Source organism: Balaenoptera acutorostrata, chromosome 2 (genome assembly GCF_949987535.1).
Source record: "Balaenoptera acutorostrata chromosome 2, mBalAcu1.1, whole genome shotgun sequence".
NCBI lineage: Eukaryota > Metazoa > Chordata > Mammalia > Artiodactyla > Balaenopteridae > Balaenoptera > Balaenoptera acutorostrata.
Genome location: NC_080065.1, coordinates 69312497 through 69332208, shown reverse-complemented (window position 1 = coordinate 69332208; position 19712 = coordinate 69312497). Strand labels below are relative to the sequence as shown.

The 19712-nt window shown below is 38.5% G+C and overlaps 2 long non-coding RNA genes across 2 annotated transcripts in view; both read left to right on the top strand.

The window, feature by feature from the left end:
* LOC130707278 (uncharacterized) overlaps window positions 1–12475 on the top strand; it is a 36128-nt gene extending 23653 nt beyond the window's left edge. Inside the window, exons 2-3 of the long non-coding RNA XR_009007176.1 lie at window positions 7577–7720; window positions 11704–12475. This is a non-coding gene — a long non-coding RNA (uncharacterized LOC130707278). The remainder of the gene's footprint in view (window positions 1–7576; window positions 7721–11703) is intronic.
* The window catches only part of LOC103016863 (uncharacterized), a 45587-nt gene extending 26339 nt beyond the window's left edge, over window positions 1–19248 (top strand). The window contains exons 2-3 of the long non-coding RNA XR_003624416.2: window positions 18028–18165; window positions 18919–19248. This is a non-coding gene — a long non-coding RNA (uncharacterized LOC103016863). The remainder of the gene's footprint in view (window positions 1–18027; window positions 18166–18918) is intronic.
* Window positions 19249–19712: the final 464 nt, after the last annotated feature.

Genomic DNA, 19712 nt, shown 5'->3' with positions numbered 1-19712 from the left:
CTCAGTAGTTGTGTCACAGGCCCAGCTGCTCCGCGGCATGTGGGATCTTCCCAGACCAGGGCTCGAACCCATGTCCCCTGCATTGGCAGGCAGATTCTCAACCACTGCGCCACAAGGGAAGCCCCCTATGAATATTCTTGAAGTTTGTTCTGGGGTGCTGTTAAGTTACTTAGGAAACAGTATGATCCTTTTGGGTCTTGATTTTAAGATTTGTTAACAGAACTAGATCCATGTTTAAACTAGGACTAATTGTTCACTCATGAAGTAAGACTATTCTAAGTATTCTGTGATGCCCTCTGAATTATGAGTTTTTTCTGTCTGACTGGTGGGACAGACAATATGTCTTGCCCTGTGTGAGTGCCATGTACTATTCTTTTTTATTTTGGGGGTAGTTTTTTCCCTAGCTCCGGGTGGTTTCCTCATGCATGCACTTATCAATACTCTGTTGAATACTCAATGGAGATACTCTGAAGAGCCTCCAGAGTTCTTTTTCTGTGCAATTTTCTCCTTTGTTTTTCTGTCCTTCAAGCTCTTGCTGCTTTTATTTCCCCAGACTCTCATCATTATTTCCTCAACTCAGGCAATCTGCGGTACTTTGCCCAAGTTCTCTTTCTCTGTGCTGTGGTCCCTGGCAGGAAACTGGGGCAATTTGCTCACTTTATTTCTTTCCCATCTCTCAGGAATCATTGTATTTTATTGACAGATGTTCAGTGTCTTCAACACCAGTGTTTCAGGTATTTTCTGATTTTTGGTTGTTTCAGGCAGGAGGGTAGATCCAGTTCCTGTTATTCCATTTTGACCTGAAGCAAAAATCCTACTCATAATTTTTAAAATAAAGAACAGATACATCCTAATTTTCAAATAAAATAATTTACTATTTGTGAAATCATTATGATTGCAAGGACTGTTTCTTTTGAATCTGTCATAGTCTTCATCCACATGAATGAAGCAGTCCAAAACTTATCCACCTTTCAATTTTTACCTCAGATGCTCTCACGTTTCCTGCAACCAGAAGATTCTCCTCTGATTTGTCATTACTCTTTTTACTTTATCTATGTGTTTATTTTCTTCCTTCTACTAAAGTTTGAACAGTTAGAAGAGAGGGTTCAGATTCTTATGTTTTTGCTTCTGCCACAGTAACATACACAGTGCTTAGTACATTGTAGCTATATCATTTTCAAGGGGGAAGAGTGATGTCTGATGTGGAATAAAATAGCCAGTTGAAACATTAGATGGTTACTACACCCTTCACAAATCTGACGTTTTAATTGCTTCAAGTTGTTAATTAGAATAGAGAACTGTGTTTGTCTCCTAAAATATGAACATAGATGCCCTATTAATAAATGACTAATATATTTCTAAACACTTTATATTAATAGAAGGGGGAAAACATTTAACCTTAAAGATCAAGACACGTAAAACAAAAGTGAGATCACTCTCTTTGGCCCCTGACTCTTAATTTTAATTTGCTCAATATGTTTTTATAGCTCAGTTCCCTAAATTCAGTGATCACAATAACATAGCATATGTTCTGTAAGCAAAAAGAGTCAACTGTCAGTAAAAATGAATCTCCTCGGAGTTCCTTGAACTTCAATCATAAAGATTATTGAAATTTCTTCTTAGCCTAAATTTGCTTTGCATTTGCCAGCAGGTCTACATTATAATAGAATAAACTGTATTACAAATAGAATGATACACATATATATAACATACCAATATACAAATGTGGATTTCTTAGCATTTAAGCCTTTGGACACATTTGGAGCCAATAAATATATTTTCCTGCCTTTTTTTCCCCCAATCATTTTGTGCGATGGTAATGAAGCAGATGTCAACATTATTTTTATTGAAATGGAAAATAATTTGAAGGCAGAAATCAAACCTTTTTTTTTTACTGATTGAATTAATTTTCTATTTTTTTTCAATGGCAAAAGAAAGACAAGCTGATTTCCATTTTTTTCCCTTAGCTAACAAACATTTGTTGAGCAACATGAGATTTTTTCCTCTTGTTTGGGGTTAAGCCATGAATAAGTATTCCCTCCTTGCCCACAAGGAACTTGTACCTCTAGTAGGAGAATATGGACATGAAATACTCTATGGTGTTTTAAGTGTTACAATAGCGATGCACAGAGGTAACAATGAGGGCAAAAAAGGGGAAGAATTATGATCCAAAAAAGGCTCCACAAAGGAGATGATTAAGCTGAGTCTTCAAGAATGAGTAGGACTTTATGAAAGGAGTATTCTAGGCAGAGCAAATAATCTAAACCAAATGAAAGCTGAGAAGCATAATACTTCTTGGCACTCTATGAGAATTGCCAGAAATTTGATATGGTTAAGGCATGGGACAGAGGAAAAAGGAATTAAAGTGGGACAGAGCAGGGTATAAAACAGGAAGGGAAGCTGGGAGAGAGGAGATTAGAAAAATAGGCAGGGGTTAGGGAGTGAAGGCCTTGGATTTTACTCAGAGAGGTTTAGTTTAGCAAGGTTTCTCAGTGGAGGGTGTGACTGACATTTGAGCAGGACAAGTCTTTCTTGTTCTGGATTTTCCAAGCCTTGTAGGGTAGCCAGCCTCTCTTCCCTCGACCCACTAAATGTCAGTCATGCTCACTAATCCCTGGACAACCAAAAATGTCCTCTGCCCAATATTTCCCAACAGCCCCTAGGAGTGGTACCACCCCTGCTGGAGAACCACGGAAGGATGGAGAGCTGACAAAGGTGTTAAAGAGAGAAGATTTTTCCTTAGATCTCTGTGCACCTTTTCTTTATTCTCACCCTCCTTCTCCTATTTTTGAATACTGACTATGAAATTAATATACAGAGGGCTACATAGCATAGTCTCTATAACTATGAGAGCTGTCCTTTCTGTTTTTTAAAGAAGGATGTACAAACATATTTATTTCTAACGCTGGGGTAACGTTTATGTGTTGAAAAAACTTGTATCACTAGTGTGATTTTTCAAAAGCTTAAAAAATATTATACAAGTGACATGATTATTGAGAACACATTAGAAAACATAAATAAACCAATCTGGAGAAAATATATAGAAATCAAGTATACTTGCTCAACCAGAAATGACTATTTAACATTGTGCTGGGTGTTCTGTTCTGTTTCATATCTATTATTATACACAACCATCTTTCCAGGTCAATAGATACACTGTATGTTTAGATGGATGTTATAGTCCATGATACAAATGTGCTATAATTTATCCAAATACTATAACACTTTAACATCATATCAATTTTCTACTATAAACAATTTCATGATGTGATAAACCTCTACGTACATCTGTCTGTTTTCTTAGATAAATTTCCAGAAATGGGTCGAAAGATCTTTGCATTTTAAGGCTCTTAAATACCTATTTCCAAATTTTCTTCCAGAAAGATTTTTCACCAATCAGCAGTATCAAAGGTCACATCTTCAGTAAATATTGCTTTCATTTTAAAAAATCTCTTTTAAAACTGCTCAGCAATTGGATCAGATGAGCAATGCAGAGTTTTGCATGAGCCCGGCAGCTCATTCTGGGGCCATGGGGGAGGGTGGCCATACTCAGAGGGCAGTCTCTTTCCCCCGAAGCTGTCTTCTGCTGTCAGCATAGCTCTGCTCATCCCCTTCTCTGGGAACTACTCTCCCACCCACCTAGCCACAAGGCCATTGCAAGGCCACATGTCCTTGTCACCATTGCCACAGTGGGCTGGAGCAAACAAAGGTGAGTACTCTCTTCAAGCTGTGACTATCAGCTCTCAATCCCTTCCCCAGAAATTCAGAATTGGGACCCAGAAATATGTTTCAGTCTCTTTCCAGGTAGCTGGACGCGCATCATATAAACCTGGGAGCCCTCAGTTGTCTTTATTTTCTGTTACTGAGTTGGATCCGCAGGAGAAGCTGAGAGAGAGAGAGAGAGAAAGAGAGGGGTTGGGGGCTGGGGAGGGAGAGAGAGAGGGAGGGAGAGAGAGAGAATATTAGGCAGCAAGAAACAGAGATGAGGGAACATCCTGATGACACTGGAATCTCTGGTTCCAGTCTTTTCTGAGGCAAGGATGCATTCTTGCCCTTAGGTTCTACGGGTCATGTCCTAATGCTTGTAATAAATTTGTTTTTCTTTGCTTAAACTAACACAGTTGGTTTCTTCTCCTTAAAAATCAATGAATGTAAACACATGTGATTCCCCCTGAGGGATATGCAGAAATGCTTGGAGCATGGGGTCTTCTCTGCAATGGGTTGAGGCCCATCAGCCAGTAGTATTTGGGAGTTAATCTTAATGTGACTCACTTGTGCCCCTAGGCTAGTGTGATCTAGGGACATCTAGGTTACATATTTTAAATAATATAAAAACCAGAAACGGGCCTTATTGGAAAATCCACACTGTCCATAATGTAAAATCAAGTCAATTGCTCAGGTGCTTTCAACTGTTCTTGAGACCAGAAGGAAATTTCTCCCTGGAGTCTTCACAGAGGAGACGCTGTGCAATATATCGGAAAGATGCGCAATGCCAAGAAATCATACTTTTTAGTATATTTGTCCTCACATGCAGGTCCCCAGTTGGGACCTTTGCTTTAAATGAGCTCTTAGTAAGATCAAAGGAAATAAACAAAGATTTCCCTCCACTGGGTCCAGGCATTACCTTGGAATAAAAAAGAACCCAAAAGTAGGCTGTAGAAATGAAACTTCTCAGGGAATTTACTGGGCCTTCTGTTCATTAGAGTCATTAGTTAGGTTGGCCACAAAAAAACAATGCTTTGTATTAGAATTATCCCTCCCTGTCATGGAGAGTACATGAATAAAGCACGATCGGGCAGCTCACGATGAAAACACATCTCAGAGGATGAGAGGGGTGTCGATTTGGTTTGTACCAGAGCTAACGATTTGCGCTGGGAGTTTGGATAAAATGTTACTGCTTATGGACTTTTCTAGAAGTAGCCAAAGATTTAATAGATTAAATATTTGATCTTTCATTATTTTTTTTAGTACAAAAATCACAACCAGGCAACTTGGGTTGTTTTTCTACTTTATCCTTTTAAATTTAGCCTTTCTCTTTTTCTCTTTCTTGCTCATTTGCTTTTCTAGCTTTCTATGATAAAAATAATTCATGGTTATAAGTAAAACTTTAATAATTTAAAAGAAAACAAAATGGAGAATTAAAAGCCTTGCGGTCACTGTCCTCATCTCTATTTTCACTTTGTAGAGCAAAGCACAGTTTATAGTTTCCTGTGTTTGTTCCAAAAATTTTTAATGTATTTATTAGCACATGTCTTGTGATTTGTACATTTCTCTCTCATCAAAAGACATAGAAAGTCACCCATGATATGTTTAGTGACAAAATATTGCAGAGCAACATGTACTATATATACCCCCATTCTTACAGCAATAGTAATATGATAGTATGTACATAAAATAAATTTGAAAAAATAACACACTGCGCTGTTAATAGTGCTTCTCTCTCAGAGGCTGAGATAACAAGGACTCTCCCCTAGCTTTGTTGTGTATGAATATCACAACATGTATGTATTTTTTTAATTATTATTTTAAAAGGTAGGGACAAAAGTGAGATGCACTGTCAATTTGGGGAAAACATAACAGGCCACGTCTATTCTGTTTTTCAAAACAAATGTTCCCTACTTTTCACTGATTTGCTTCTTGTGACTCTAATTTCTAATCTGATTCTTTGTGACTCCTGATTTCAATTATCATAATAATCCTCTTTATCATCTAATGAAGATATATAACAACTCTTTGCCATTGATATCCATTCATTCAAATGTCTGCAGATGAAGATAAGAGCAAATTAACTGTCAGAATTATGCTTTATGACAAGCGAATTTTAGTCTTGGTCTTCTATCATACATTTGCCTATAAATCATGTCTTTATAGTAGCACCCCTACGTACCCCTTTTTTGCAGAAAAATGGGTTACGCAAACACTTGTAGAACGGATTGCTCCCAAAGTAATGAGCTCTTACAACTGATCCATCATAGAGTATCTCTCATTTTGTAGTAGAGATTTTGAGAACTGTGAATGTGAACTACCCTCAAAGAAAGAAAAAGTTAAATATCTCCTCCTTAGGAAGTGAAGCTTATAATTTTCTACTTGAATATAGGTCTTGAGAAGTTCCTTAAGACCCTGCATTTCCTTTAAGGAAACAGTGAAAGGCTAACAAATTGGCAATCCCACAATTAAAATTAGAGCCCCTCACGAGTACACCCTGTCCCTCCCATTGTTCCAAATTGTTCAGTGTAACAGCTAAATAGCAGCTTTAGCATCCACATCGTGTTATTTAGGGTCCAACCACAATTCTATTCCTAATTTCAATTACCATAATAATCCTCTGGTAGAACAACTTTCTAAAAAGTCAAAAATCAAAGCAGTTTCTACTGAGAGCTCTCAGGACTGCCTAATTACACCAAATCAACATTCAGCCTACTGGTCTGTGTGATTTTATTTGCACTCACGTCTTATGTGGCTCTTTTCTGATTCAGAGAACTGAGGAGGGAATCAGGCTGAGATCTGAAGAGTAACCGACAATGGTGAAATTGTTTTGGAGGAGGTTCCTTTTCTTTTCTGCTTCAAAATGAAACTCAGGTGGTTAATAAAGAGGAACTGAAGTCTTGCCTTTGTTCTTTTCTGTTTTCCTGACCTGGTCTGTCCACTGTGTATCTTCCAGTGGACTTTGATAAGGGATAGAAGGAGTCTACAGAGTTTACATTTTTTGGGTACTCAGAGAAAATTTTTTATTTTAGAGCACAGATTTCTTCTCCTGACTTCAGTCAGGCTACTGAGTGATTCCATCCTTGTCTTCATGTTTTACCCAGTCCCTGCCCTCTAGAACAAGTGGATTAACTCTACCATGTTATGAAAATTTAATAATCCCAGCAAACTTTCCATTTTCACAAGAGGAGACTTTCTACTTCTAACTTAAAGGACACTTGTTAGGACAGTGATATTATAACACCCTCATAATTAGAGATGCTCTATCTGCTTGCCTGAGCATTCCTTCCATCAGAGATCATGCTGCCAAAGTGGTCTATAGCCTCTAACCTGAATAATTTCAACTTTCTTTGCTTGTTTGTTGGTTTCATGAGGCCATATTTTAATTTTTGGTTAGACCAAATGATACCAGTTGAAATAACTCCAGTCACTTATGCATTGATCCAGTTGGAACACAGAATAGAATTATTTCTCCAATCTCTGGCATGAAAAGGGCTCATGAATCCAGCTCTAGGCTGATTCAGCCAGCAGTGAACATCTGGAAGTGTTTGTGTCCATTATAACGTTGGTTGGAAAGACACATGACATGATGCGGTACCCTGGGGTTAAGATTATACATATCATGAAAAGATCTGGAGACTTTAGAGGAGAAATGTGTGGCTGTTTTTATCTATTACTGAGACACCTGCCCATTATCTCTTTAAGGTTATGAACCGTTATGAACTGAATTGTATGCCCCCAACAATTCACATGTTGAAGCCCTAACCCTCAATGTGACTGTATTTGGAGATAAAGCTTTTAAAGAGGTAATTAAGGTTAAATGAGGTCATAAGGGTGGGGCCCTAATCCAACAGGACCGGTGTCTTTACAGAAAGAGGAAGAGACATCAGAGATGCACAGAGAAGACCACTCGAGGACACAGCAGGAGGATGGCCATCTGCCAGCCAAGGAAAAGGGCTGAAGGATAACCCAATACTGCAGACACCTTGATCTTAAACTTCCAGCCCCCAGAACTGTGAGAAAGTCAATTTTTGCTGTTTAAGCTACCTAGTCTGTGTATTTTGTTATGGCAGCCCTAGCAGACTAATACATGAACCAAAGCTATTTTCTTAGTTAGCAAGGACCACTTCCAAGAGTAAAGTGCAGGGGGAGTATACCGTCCAGACATTTAAAATGACTGTGGTGATGAGAAGTATATGTGTGTACTTATGCATCTGAAAACACCTGTTTCATATAATATCTACTCATCTAGAATAGGGAAAGAAGAAAACTTGCAGTTCATAGTAAAATTTCTTGAGACATCATGATGAAAAAACTTAAAGTAGAACAAAAGATAACAGGATAATATTTGCTCCCATGTGTGATCCATAACTATCCAACATGCATGGTGCTAAGTTGCTACATTGCTTCAAGGACACAGCCAGTAGAATTCTACAGGATATTAGCAGTACAGCACACGTTATTGCTAGTGTATTACAGGCTGGGAATAGCACTGAACTAAATACCATAATTTGGGGATAAAGCCCAAAGGGAGTGAACCTATCTTTGACACACCATTAAAAAAAAAAAAAAAGCTAAGTTAGTGTAGCAAATTTAAGCAAATGCATGGATAAATCCTCACTTCTGTTAGTCATAGTGCATTATGACTAGGAAACCTAGATTCTGGATCTAGACATGATAGTTTTGTTGAGGTTTTCCTTCAATAAACTAGAGTCACATGATAACATTTGTATAGTTATTTCACTTCTACTGCACTGGCTCTGTTTTTACCATATTTTTATGATAAAAACAATATGGTTTAGGATCAGTATTTTTATTTTTTCTCATTGCTTAAAAGTGTTCTCCATGACAAAGCATGGAAAGCAGTGACTAACCAGTTCCTGGAACTCTTAACCTGAGCACACTTTTTTTTTTTATAGTCAGTTACAAGCACATGTAGAATATGGTCAAGAACTAGTTGATTCTGCCTATAGCTCTTAGTCACACCTTAAATGTTAACTTAATTCTATTATATTTTTGAAGAGAGACCTGGAATATTTCCCGTCTATTCTCACGGGGAAAACACCTCTCAAGCACCTGCTGCTATCCATTCTCCTTCAGAAAAGACAGTACCTTGAAGGGATTTCCAGAACAGTTCTTTCTAGAACAAGTGGACAGAGAAAGTATGGGAGGTAAAGAAGAGGGTATGATAATTCTCATAAAGAGGCATCTTTGAAAACTTAACGGTGACCAGCAAGTGATTTGTGAGTTCCTGTATCCAGGGGAATTTTCTATGTGGAGGGCACCTTGTGAAAGCCTAGAGGCTCTATAGCCTCAGTGCTTGGAGAAGAGACTGGTGGAATCTCAATCTATTTTTTGGGGTGACTCTGAGTCTATCATTGATTATTTGCATATCTCCCCTTCTACATCTATAGTATGTAATATGTACTGAAGATGAAACTATATGTCTTTATAGTTCTTAATGTTCTCATTCTTTCCCAGCTCCAAAGTTCTCCATCTGTCCACTGGGTTCAGACTCTGACCCCTAACTACGTATTCTGGAATCTTGAAGTCTTCTAATTGACTCCCCCTTAAATCTAAAGAATCATACCCTGAGTTTTTGGAGTCTTTATTACTCTCAGAAAAGGTGAAACATTAAGTTCCTGAGATTTCCACACTGATGTAAGTCTTCTAACGAGGCCACAAAACAGTACTCTTGTGTGTAATGTGAGACTCAGGCAGCAAGAATTCTGGGATGTTATAAAATCACACTTGGCTTGCCAAGAACATACCAAGTATGGTTATCTAGAGATGGTTATAGGGAATGTTTAGTGTTCTAAAAATTTAGAATAATGTTTCTCAAACAGGGGTTTGAAAGAACACTAAAAATAACTTTCAAAGTTCTGTTTTGTATTCAACAAAAAGCTAAAATAAAATTAGTAGAAGCTTAGTTTGCTATTCTGAATGACTATAGCTGAATAACACCATCTGATTTTCGTGCTTACAGTTGCATTTTTTTCAACTTTCTTATTGGCACCAAAAAGTACCTTGTCATTGTTGGGCTTCCCTGGTGGCGCAGTGGTTGAGAATCTGCCTGCTAATGCAGGGGACACGGGTTCGAGCCCTGGTCTGGGAAGATCCCACATGCCACGGAGCAACTGGGCCCGTGAGCCACAATTGCTGAGCCTGCGCGTCTGGAGCCTGTGCCCCGCAACGGGAGGGGCCGCGATAGAGAAAGGCCCGCGCACCGCGATGAAGAGCGGTCCCCGCACCGCGATGAAGAGTGGCCCCCGCTTGCCGCAACTGGAGAAAGCCCTCGCACGAACCGAAGACCCAATACAGACAAAAATAATAAACAAATAAATAAATAAATTAATAAATTAAAAAAAAAAAAAAAAAAGAAAATCCTAAAAAAAAAAAAAAAAAAAAAAAAAAAAAAAAAAAAAAAAAAAAAAAGTACCTTGTCATTGTTGTGTGCTAGTTAGAAAAAGAACAAAAGATAACTTAATTTAGAAATGATGGCTTCCCACTAAGTAAAGAACAAATTACATCATTAGGCATGATTTGAAATTGAAAAAGACTTGGAAGGAAACTTGAATCTTCAAAAGGCCCGCAGAGGTGTTGGCATGTGAACTCTCCATTGGTCTTGTGAATGGTGACTTCATTTCCACACAATGTACTTTATCACATAAACTGTTAATTTCAATTTTGACTTTTTCATTTTTGTAATTTTGTTTACATTGATTTGTCTGCTTTGGTTTTATAGTTGTAGCACAACTGTGAGACAACAGAGCTTACAGTTAATTTTTTGGTGTATGTACAATTAAAGAATATAATAAAAATTATAGTTAACATTAATGCTTCAAAAACTTTTCTCTTCATTTAAAACGTTATATTACTGAAATTCAAGAAACACTGACCTAGGTGCACCAAATTCCTCAAAGTGATGGTAAACCAAACAGAAATATTAACTATTTAAAAATAATTCTCTTTGTTGAGAAAACTAAATAATCTAATGAATAAACAGATGTTTGAAAAAATGTTTAAATGATATAAAGAAAGGTTAGTCATTTGTTTACCATAGTCAGAAATTTCTTCTTGCATAGCACTTTATCAGTTGATTTGACGAGATGTCTTATTCATCATGTTACTTCAGTCTTCCATATCTTTTTTATTTACTTATTTATTTCTGCTTTATGATTTTCTTTCATAGAGAAAACTGATTTATTAAATTTTTAAATTCACAATTAAGCATTTGGCTACAACTTTCATTTGCTTTGTGGCAACATCTTCTGGTGAATGTTACTCGTACTTGAAGGTTTTAGTGCTATTTTCCATATCTTCTCTTATGTAACCTTTGTATCAATACTGTATCAATTCCTTTTATTAATGAACAACTTGAATTTTCCTGAGCAACTATTCATAGAAAGCTCCTATAGGAGAAGAAACACAACTGTAGCTTTTCAGGCTTCCTAATGCAGTGCTCTCTCCTATTCTGCTTCCTCAGAGACAGACTTCTTCCTTCTAATATGGCTTAGCTGGGTGTTTTTTTATGTAACCCCGCCTTCTCTGCTTCTCTCTAATTAACTGTGTTCATGAAGACTTCTGCTGCCAGCCCTGCTCACACAGGTCCTACATCCATTGCTGCCAACATGGATACAGCTTCCTCACCTCTCAATGAACCTCTCGCCTGCAGGAAGTGTGTTTTTTTGAAATCTGCTGCCATTGGATCATCTTGTGACTCTCTTTGCTATTTTCCTCATGTTTTATGTGTGGCTTCTGCCTGGTCTTGGCTGCTTTTGGTAGCCTTCACATTTATTTTTGAGACTGTAATTTAAATCTGCTACCTTGTTTTGCCAAAATGGAGTTTGTGGGTTCTTTTTATATTTCTTGTCTCTTTGATTTCCAAGAGTAGAAGGGGGAAAATATGACTAACACTTCCATGTTAATACAGAAGTGCTTCTAATTCAAATTTAATCTGCTTCAACTTGACCTTATACAGTGCTTTTTTTTTTTTAGGACATTGAGACCAAACTGAACATGCATGGCTAAGAGGATGTTGTCCAGAGGGGAATTGTCTATAACATTGCATGTATGGATTTGCAGAAAAAAAAAAGTTAAAAACAACCTTGAAAATGATTGTTTGGAAATGACTCCATTAAATGTAAAATTAGAGAATTTGGTTATTTAAAATAATTTTAACTGGTGACACTAATGATTAGAAACCATTTTAGTGAGAGCAAAAATAATATACATGTGAAAACTAGAAGAAATTACACAGAGACCACTGTCTTTGAGTTTTCTTAAAGAATAAGACAAAGTTGTTATTGCTCTGTCTTTAATAAAATTTGCTGTAGGTTAATTTGGTCATACTTAAGATTGTAGCAAAAGTTGTGGCTTTCAGATGCAGTCTCACTAAGCTTATACATTAAAATATTTCATTTTAGAAAAATTTACTTTAATGAGATCTACATTTCCTCATAAGGAAGGAAGAACATATGCTTATAAAAATTCTAAGGATGCCTAAGTCTTCTCTATGTAGTATGTAATGTAAAGAAAACATCCAAAGGGCTTTGAGTATAATGTGTATAACAGACGGTGGTGACTTTGACTAGTAAAACAGAGACTACAAGGAATGAGATTTTCCAATATTTTGACAAAGCCAGTTTTTGCTAGGTCTTTTCTTTCTGACTGGGAGAATAAAAAAAATGATTTGAAGAAATGTTTCCTCTGGGTTTATGCTATGGTGTGAATGTGTGTGTCCCCTCAAACTTCACATGTTGAAATTCGAATCCCCAAAAGTGATGTGATGGTATTACCAGATGGGGCCTTTGGGAGATGCTTAAGTCATGAGGGTGGAATCCTCATGAATGGGAGTAGTGTCTTATAAAAGAGGTTCCAGAGAATCTCTAGCCCCTTCTGCCATGTGAGGATATGATGATAAATCAGCCATTCAGAAGGGGGCCCTCACCTGACCATGCTGGCTCCTTGATCTCAGACTTCTAGCTTCCACAACTGTAAGAAATACATTTCTGTTGTCTATAAGCCACCCATTCTGTGGCAATTTGTTAGAGCAACTCGAATGGACTAAGACAGTTTATATATGTCAATAATCAGCTAAATGGAAAACAATATTCATTCCTCTTACAGCCATTTTCAGGTATTTTAGAAAGGACATGTATTAGGATACAGTTGTTTTATAAGTAATACAAAGTATAATGAGTAAGTATATAATACATAACATACATTGTTATGAACTGAATGTTTGTGTACCCCTCCTAAATTCATAATTTCAAATCTTAACCCCTAATGACATAGTATTAGGAGGAGAGGCCTTTGGGAGGTAATAAGGTCAAGAAGGCAGAGGCTTCATGGATGGGATTAGTGCCCTTATTAAAGAGATGCCAGTGAGCTCTCTCATCTCTCTTTCCACTGTGTGAGCAGACAATGGGAAGATGGACAGCCTACAGCCTGGAAGATGGTTATCACCAGAACCCAACTGTGCTGGTACTCTGACCTTAGACTTCTAGTTTCCAGAAATGTGAGAAATAAGTTTCTGTTGTTTATAAGCCACCCAGACTATGATATTTTTGTTACAGCAGCCTGAAGGACTAAAATAGACACGTTACTAGTTATATTAAATGACGCAATTCAGAAATCTTCCCGTGTCGGTATATTTGAGAAATATTTTACACACACACACATACACACGCACACATTCAAATTAGTTGTCACATAGTATTTTGTTTTATGAACCTACATTAATTTATTTAACCAAATCTCTAGTTAGGAACATTTAGGTTGTTTCCAAGTTTTTTTAGTTACACTTTTGTAATATAACCTCATTGTGTAAATATTTATGAAAGTTAAATTCCTGTAAGTGCATTGCTAGGTCAAATGGTATATAGATTTGAGTTTCAGTAGATGTTGCAAGGTTGTTTTATTACAGTGTGTGAAAGGGCATCTTTTTTTGGATGGAGCAAACAAATGAGGTGGAGATGAGAAGGAGATCAGATCAGAGAGGGAGAGAGAAGGATCAGAGAGGGAGAGGAGGCGGGTCATGAAGGCCTTGTAGGCCACTGGAAAGATTATTATCACCTATCTTTTTAATCTTGCCAATCTGAGAAGTAAAACAGGATTTCTTATTATATATGCATTTTCCATTTGTGTGTTTTATTATGTAAATTGCTCATTTTATCCATGTCTTCTATTGTGTTGTTCATCCCATTCTTTTTGATTTGTAAGATCATTTTTTAAAATATTGGGCTTATTAGGTCTTTGTTTCCTATATGTCAGCACAGTTTTATTCTTAATTTTTTTTTTCTTTCTAAGGATCTTAAGAAGGCTTCTCTACTTGCGAATTACATTTAAAATATACCTTTGCAAAGTAAATAAAGATAATTTCAGGCCTATTATTTGCTTTGCCATGTTTGTCAATCACAGTATCCCAGATCTAGTAAATAATTATTAAACTTTTTAAAACAAAATTAACACATGTATTTGCTAGATCCTTAGCCACTAATGAGGTTTAAACTTTTTGGTTGTTATTTGTGGTAGGCAGAATAATATCCTGCCTCCCCCCTGACCCCCACCCCATATACTCAAAATCTGTAAATATACTACCTTACACAGTAAAAGAGACTTTGCGTTCATGATTAAGTTAAAGATCTTGAGTCGGGAGATTATTAACCATAAGGGTCGTTGTAAGAGGATGACTCAGAGAAGGGGAGGTGACAAGAGATGCAGAGGTCAGAGAGGAAAGATACCTGATAATGCTACGTAGCTGGTTTTGAAGAGGGACTGTGGGGTTATGAGCCAAGGAATGCCAGTAGCCTCTAAAAGCTCCTGTAGAGATTCCAGAAGGCACACAACGCTGCCAGCTCAGTTTAGACTTCTGACCTCCAGAACTCTAAGAAAATAAATTTGTATTTTAAGCTCATGGTAATAAGAAGCTAATACATTATTCCACCACTGACCTACATTAATCACTTTGCTAACTTCTTGGTTTGTCAGTTTCTTCATTTATAGGGTGGAATTTTATGATATTTCATTAGTCTTTAGATTCCTTTCAGATAAAGCCCTTGGGGATTGTATATTTTGCGTAATGAAGCAGAACTCAGATTTGTCACTCTCCTGACTTTGTCTCTCAGAGGGAGGGGACAGCATGTTCACCTTAATCCCTCAGGGAATTTCTACCACATGTTAGTTTGGCTGTAATGCAAGTTGCTTTTCTCTGCTCTGCTCAGTTAATAAAAGCTGTGTAGAAAAATGATCACAGGGGATGAGAAATCTGCCATCCCAGCCTAAGTTCAAAAAAGGGTACCCAGTCCAGGCCAGGACAGAGGAGTGGTGCAGCCAGTGAAGATGGCTCTTTGTGGAAGGTCTGGACCCACACTGATTTCCTGGTCCCTCCAAGGGCCTTCCTTGTGAGGTCACTGGCTGTGTGAAATGGACAAACATTTCAATGGCTACACAAGCAGATTAGAAGGTTGCAGATGAACATAATGGAACAGAACCCCCATTTAGTGGATCCCAAGAGCTCATTTTTCATTGGCAGGCAATAGGTCTTGGAATGAACCATCCAAAGATGCCCAATTCCCTTTGTGGTCTATTCAAGGGTGACCAAGCAGCATTTTGTCACTGTGTAAAATGCATGACTCTTAGAGGGACCAAACATACTACCTGGCCTTATTTACACCATGAACTAAGATACATGAATGTCTTGATACACTGTGTAGACAGATTATAACTACTGACGCCCTGAGCAAATAAGACTGAATATTCTTCAGACATGTATGAGATGGAGAACGTAGGTCCACAAACCACCATAAACACCATCATCTCATGACTGAAGTTTTAAGCCTACAGTAATCAGAATACATAAAGAACATTTGTACAGAATAAGGAATATCATTTAGAGAAGTTATATTCCTAGGACCAAGAATACATTTTTGATTAAAATGGCAGAACTATGAAGTCAAATACAAAACAAAAAGTTTCTGTACTTTTCCATGGATAGCCTCATGGGATTTAGAATGAGTTTTCTATTCTATTGCTCATAGTTATACTTCCATGGTTGGTTCCAAGATGTCTAATAGCTGTTCTTTCTGATTGGTCAGGAAGATTTGGATCTGGCCACCTATATGACTGCCCTGTGGAGCGGGGACCAGATGTATCTGTCTTGCTCTTTACCGGCGGTTGCATGTGGTCTAACTGACTTGTACAGGCCGAATGTTTCCATGTTCCTGTAAGAGTATTGAATGAATAAACAACTGAGCACACTAAGCTAGCCATTAATTTATATTGGGAAGCAACACAAAATATGGTAAAAATAAAAAGTGATATTGTGTAATGTGACTTAATGGCAGCTGATTTATGAGAAATTTCACACTATAATTGGGATGGTTGGATTTACTAATTTACTAGGTGTTACACAACTAGGGTTTTCTACTTTCTCTCATCTGTTGGACAAACTATGTATTTCTCAAAGGAACAGTATCAGTTTCTTTGGTGCCTGGGCTTGGAGGCCACATTTGTGGTTGGTTAACATTTTGCCAAAAGCTTTGTTAAAATAAAATAGACCATTCTCTAATCTGTGTGGAAACTCTGGGAGTGGGAAGAAGAAGCTCTTTCTTACCGTGGGAAAAAAAAAAACTAATTTTGCTTTGGTTTCAACACAGTATTCAGTTCTTATTTGACTGATGAACAATTCAATGTACACAGCTTACCCTGATGGGGATAATGTTTGGTTTTAGGGTATTGTGAATAGGAAACGTTAATAATACTTTGAATATATTCTTTTATATGATTAAAGAGCACATGTATTTAAAGAACTTGTCTTCTTTCTGTTCAGTGTTTATTCACCAAGGAGTATAACAGTGGTTAAGGTAGCTTCGTCCAATCCTGAACCAGAGTAAACGGTGTCTCCTGAGGGTAATCAGTTGTTTGGGGGGAGTCTACAGGCTACCATTCAACGTGCCAGTGAAACAATTTCCTCCTCCTTGCCATTTCATCATATTAATTATTACCTCCTTTCAGTGTTTATGGAGCATGCTCTGTGCACATCTTGGGTTCAGGTACCGGAAGTCTTTAGCTAATTAAGCAGCACCCTCTTCCTTACAGAAGAGTCTCAACAAAATGCTCACTGATACCTGTCCTGAGAACTCTCGCAGGAAAGGTAGGGTGGTGTGGAGCAAAGAGCACCAGAGTAGGAGGCAAAAAGGCAAGGGGCTTTCCTCACTTTTTTTCTGGTCATGTGATTGTGCGTGCCTCTCTTTCCCAGTAGAGCGGTGATAATATGTGTGGCCTGTTAACATCACAGGGCGAAGTGTGACATGAATCAAGAATGTGGGGGACTTCCCTGATGGCGCAGTGGTTAAGAATCCACCTGCCAGTGCAGGGGACATGGGTTTGAGCCTCAGTCCGGGAAAATCCCACATGCCAAGGAGCTACTGAGCCCATGCACCACAACTACCGAGCCTGCGCTCTACAGCCCGCGAGCCACAACTACTGAGCCCACATGCCACACCTACTGAAGCCCGCACACCTAGAGCCCGTGCTCCGCAACACAAGAAGCCACCACAGTGAGAAGCCCGGGCACCTCAACAAGGAGTAGCTCCCACTCGCTGCAACTAGGGAAAGCCCACGCACAGCAAGACCCAAAGCAGCCAAAAATAAATAATAAATAAATTTATTAAAAAAAAAAAGAATGTGGAAGTGCTTTGTTGGCCATCCTGTGCTGGGCAAACACAAGGTGTTACTGGTCCTGGATTCCACGGAGGCCCTCGCCTGGCCGAGTCTCTCCACACCACCACCGTCTACACCTGCTCTCACCCCATCAGAGCAGCAGAGCCCTCTCCTTGGCAGCCGGAAGACAGAGTCATCCTCAGAACTGGTGTTTCCCATTCAAATGGCTCATTCATCCCACCTCCGCCAACTCCCATCTGCTGTGCGCAGACGCTCTCACCCCGGGGAAGTGACCCAGTTGCCTCACCACACACAGAGCTCCCCTCCCTAAGCACACACACCCAGGACACAGGAGTGTAGCTTTGCTCCCCCTTTCAGCAGAGCCCCATCCAACACAACTCATTGTCCTTGCTCTACACCCACGGTTTGCTCTTTCCTGCTGCCCTCTTGTCCGTGTTGCCCCTTAATAATGTTCCCATGTCCTGGAGGCGTCGGTATAATTTCTCTTTCATTATCAGTGTTCTCAGGATGTAACTTACTCACTATGACTCAGTACGAATTCAAGTACTTCTAACAGTGTTGTTTACAAATTAGAAATTGGTGTTGATAATGTTGAAAAAGGACTGAGTTAATTTGTTCTCGTTGCTCAATTCCCAGACGGGCCCTAAATGTGAATCGAAACTGCAGAGAAGATGGAAGGGGGATTCAGAAGAGATCTAAGAAAATGGAATCCAGGGATAGAGAGCACAGCCTTCCAGGAAGAGTTAAAACAACTGCCATTATTTTGGCCTAAAGGTGAAATATGCAAAATGCTGGTCAGCTGTTCTCCATCTCCACCAAATAAGGAAACAAGGAAATGTTTAAAAATGTAGCAAGAGGGATTTAGGTTAGATATAAAGAAGAATTTCTTAATAATGTGGGTTGTTAAATATTGCAAATGTTTACAAAGGAAATTTGTGGAATTTCCTTCTGTGGCAACCTTTCCATATTAGGATGGATTCCACTTGTGTAGAATGGTTTAAATAGAGTACTTCATAATTTTTCTAAAATGTCTGTACATTCACTTTGGCAACTGGGCAAATAGATTGGAGCTGCGGTATCTCTTGCTCATGATTGCCTCTGTATCTTTAAACAACTTTGGGGGAGATTCCTTTGAAATATTGCATTCTATTGTTATTACATGAATATAACGTCTTCTCACATCACAGTAGGATATTAATTAGAATAGGCAGACTGATTAAGAGAGCAAACTCTGGGGCCAGCCTCCCCTGTTAGAATCATGCCTCCACCACGTACCAGCTGGACACCCTTGGGAACGCACCACACTTCTCTGTGCCTCAGTTTCCTTATCTGTAAAATAAGGATGGTGATGATACATACTTGGCAAGGTAGTTGTGAGGAATATGTAAGTTAATATATATAAAGTCCTTAAAACAATGCCTGACATCAAATAAGTGCTATAAAGTGCTGTTATTAAACTCTCTTCTGTTTTCTGCCAAGTTGATTATTCTGTTTTATTATTTTGTCCTTTTTCTTCTGTGCTTCTAGTTTTCCTATATTTTTTGTTATTCAACCACTTTAAGAATAAAGAATGAGGCTCTTGGACTTCTCTGGTGGTGCAGTGGTTAAGAATCCTCCTGCCAATACAGGGACACGGGTTCGATCCCTGGTCCAGGAAGATCCCACATGCCGCGGAGCAACTAAGCCCATGCGCCACAACTACTGAGCCTGCATGCCACAACTACTGAAGCCCGCGCACCTAGAGCCCGTGCTCCACAACAAGAGAAGCCACCGCAATGAGAAGCCTGCACACCTCAACGAAGAGTAGCCCCCACTCGCCACAACTAGAGAAAGCTCGTGTGCAGCAACGAAGACCCAATGCAGACAAAAATAAATAAATAAAATAAATAAATTTATTAAAAAAAAAAAAAGAATGAGGCTCTTTATTTTAAGTGATTGGTATAAGTGTCATCTGCTGGTGTGTGAATAGGTTTTTTCCCAAAAAGTACCCTCCACTACATTGAAATTTGACTGAAAGTTTTATGTATGTGGACAAGGGTGTGTCAAATAAAATGATTTGCTTCAGGGTGAGTGATCTGGACATCAGCTGATAGGTTGTGGTTTCTCTAAATGCTAGGACAAAAAGGTTTCAAACTTGTATACCACAACATAAGCCTTAGCAGTTCAACCAATTTAGGTCGCTTGACCTTCTATTTCTGGTGTGAGGAAGGAGAGATGAGAGGTACACTGGGCAGTGATTTGGTTCACAGACCTCCAGATAATCTTTGTTTGCTCTGTTTCTCTCTCCCACACTCTTCCTTATTTGCCACCTTCAGCCTGGG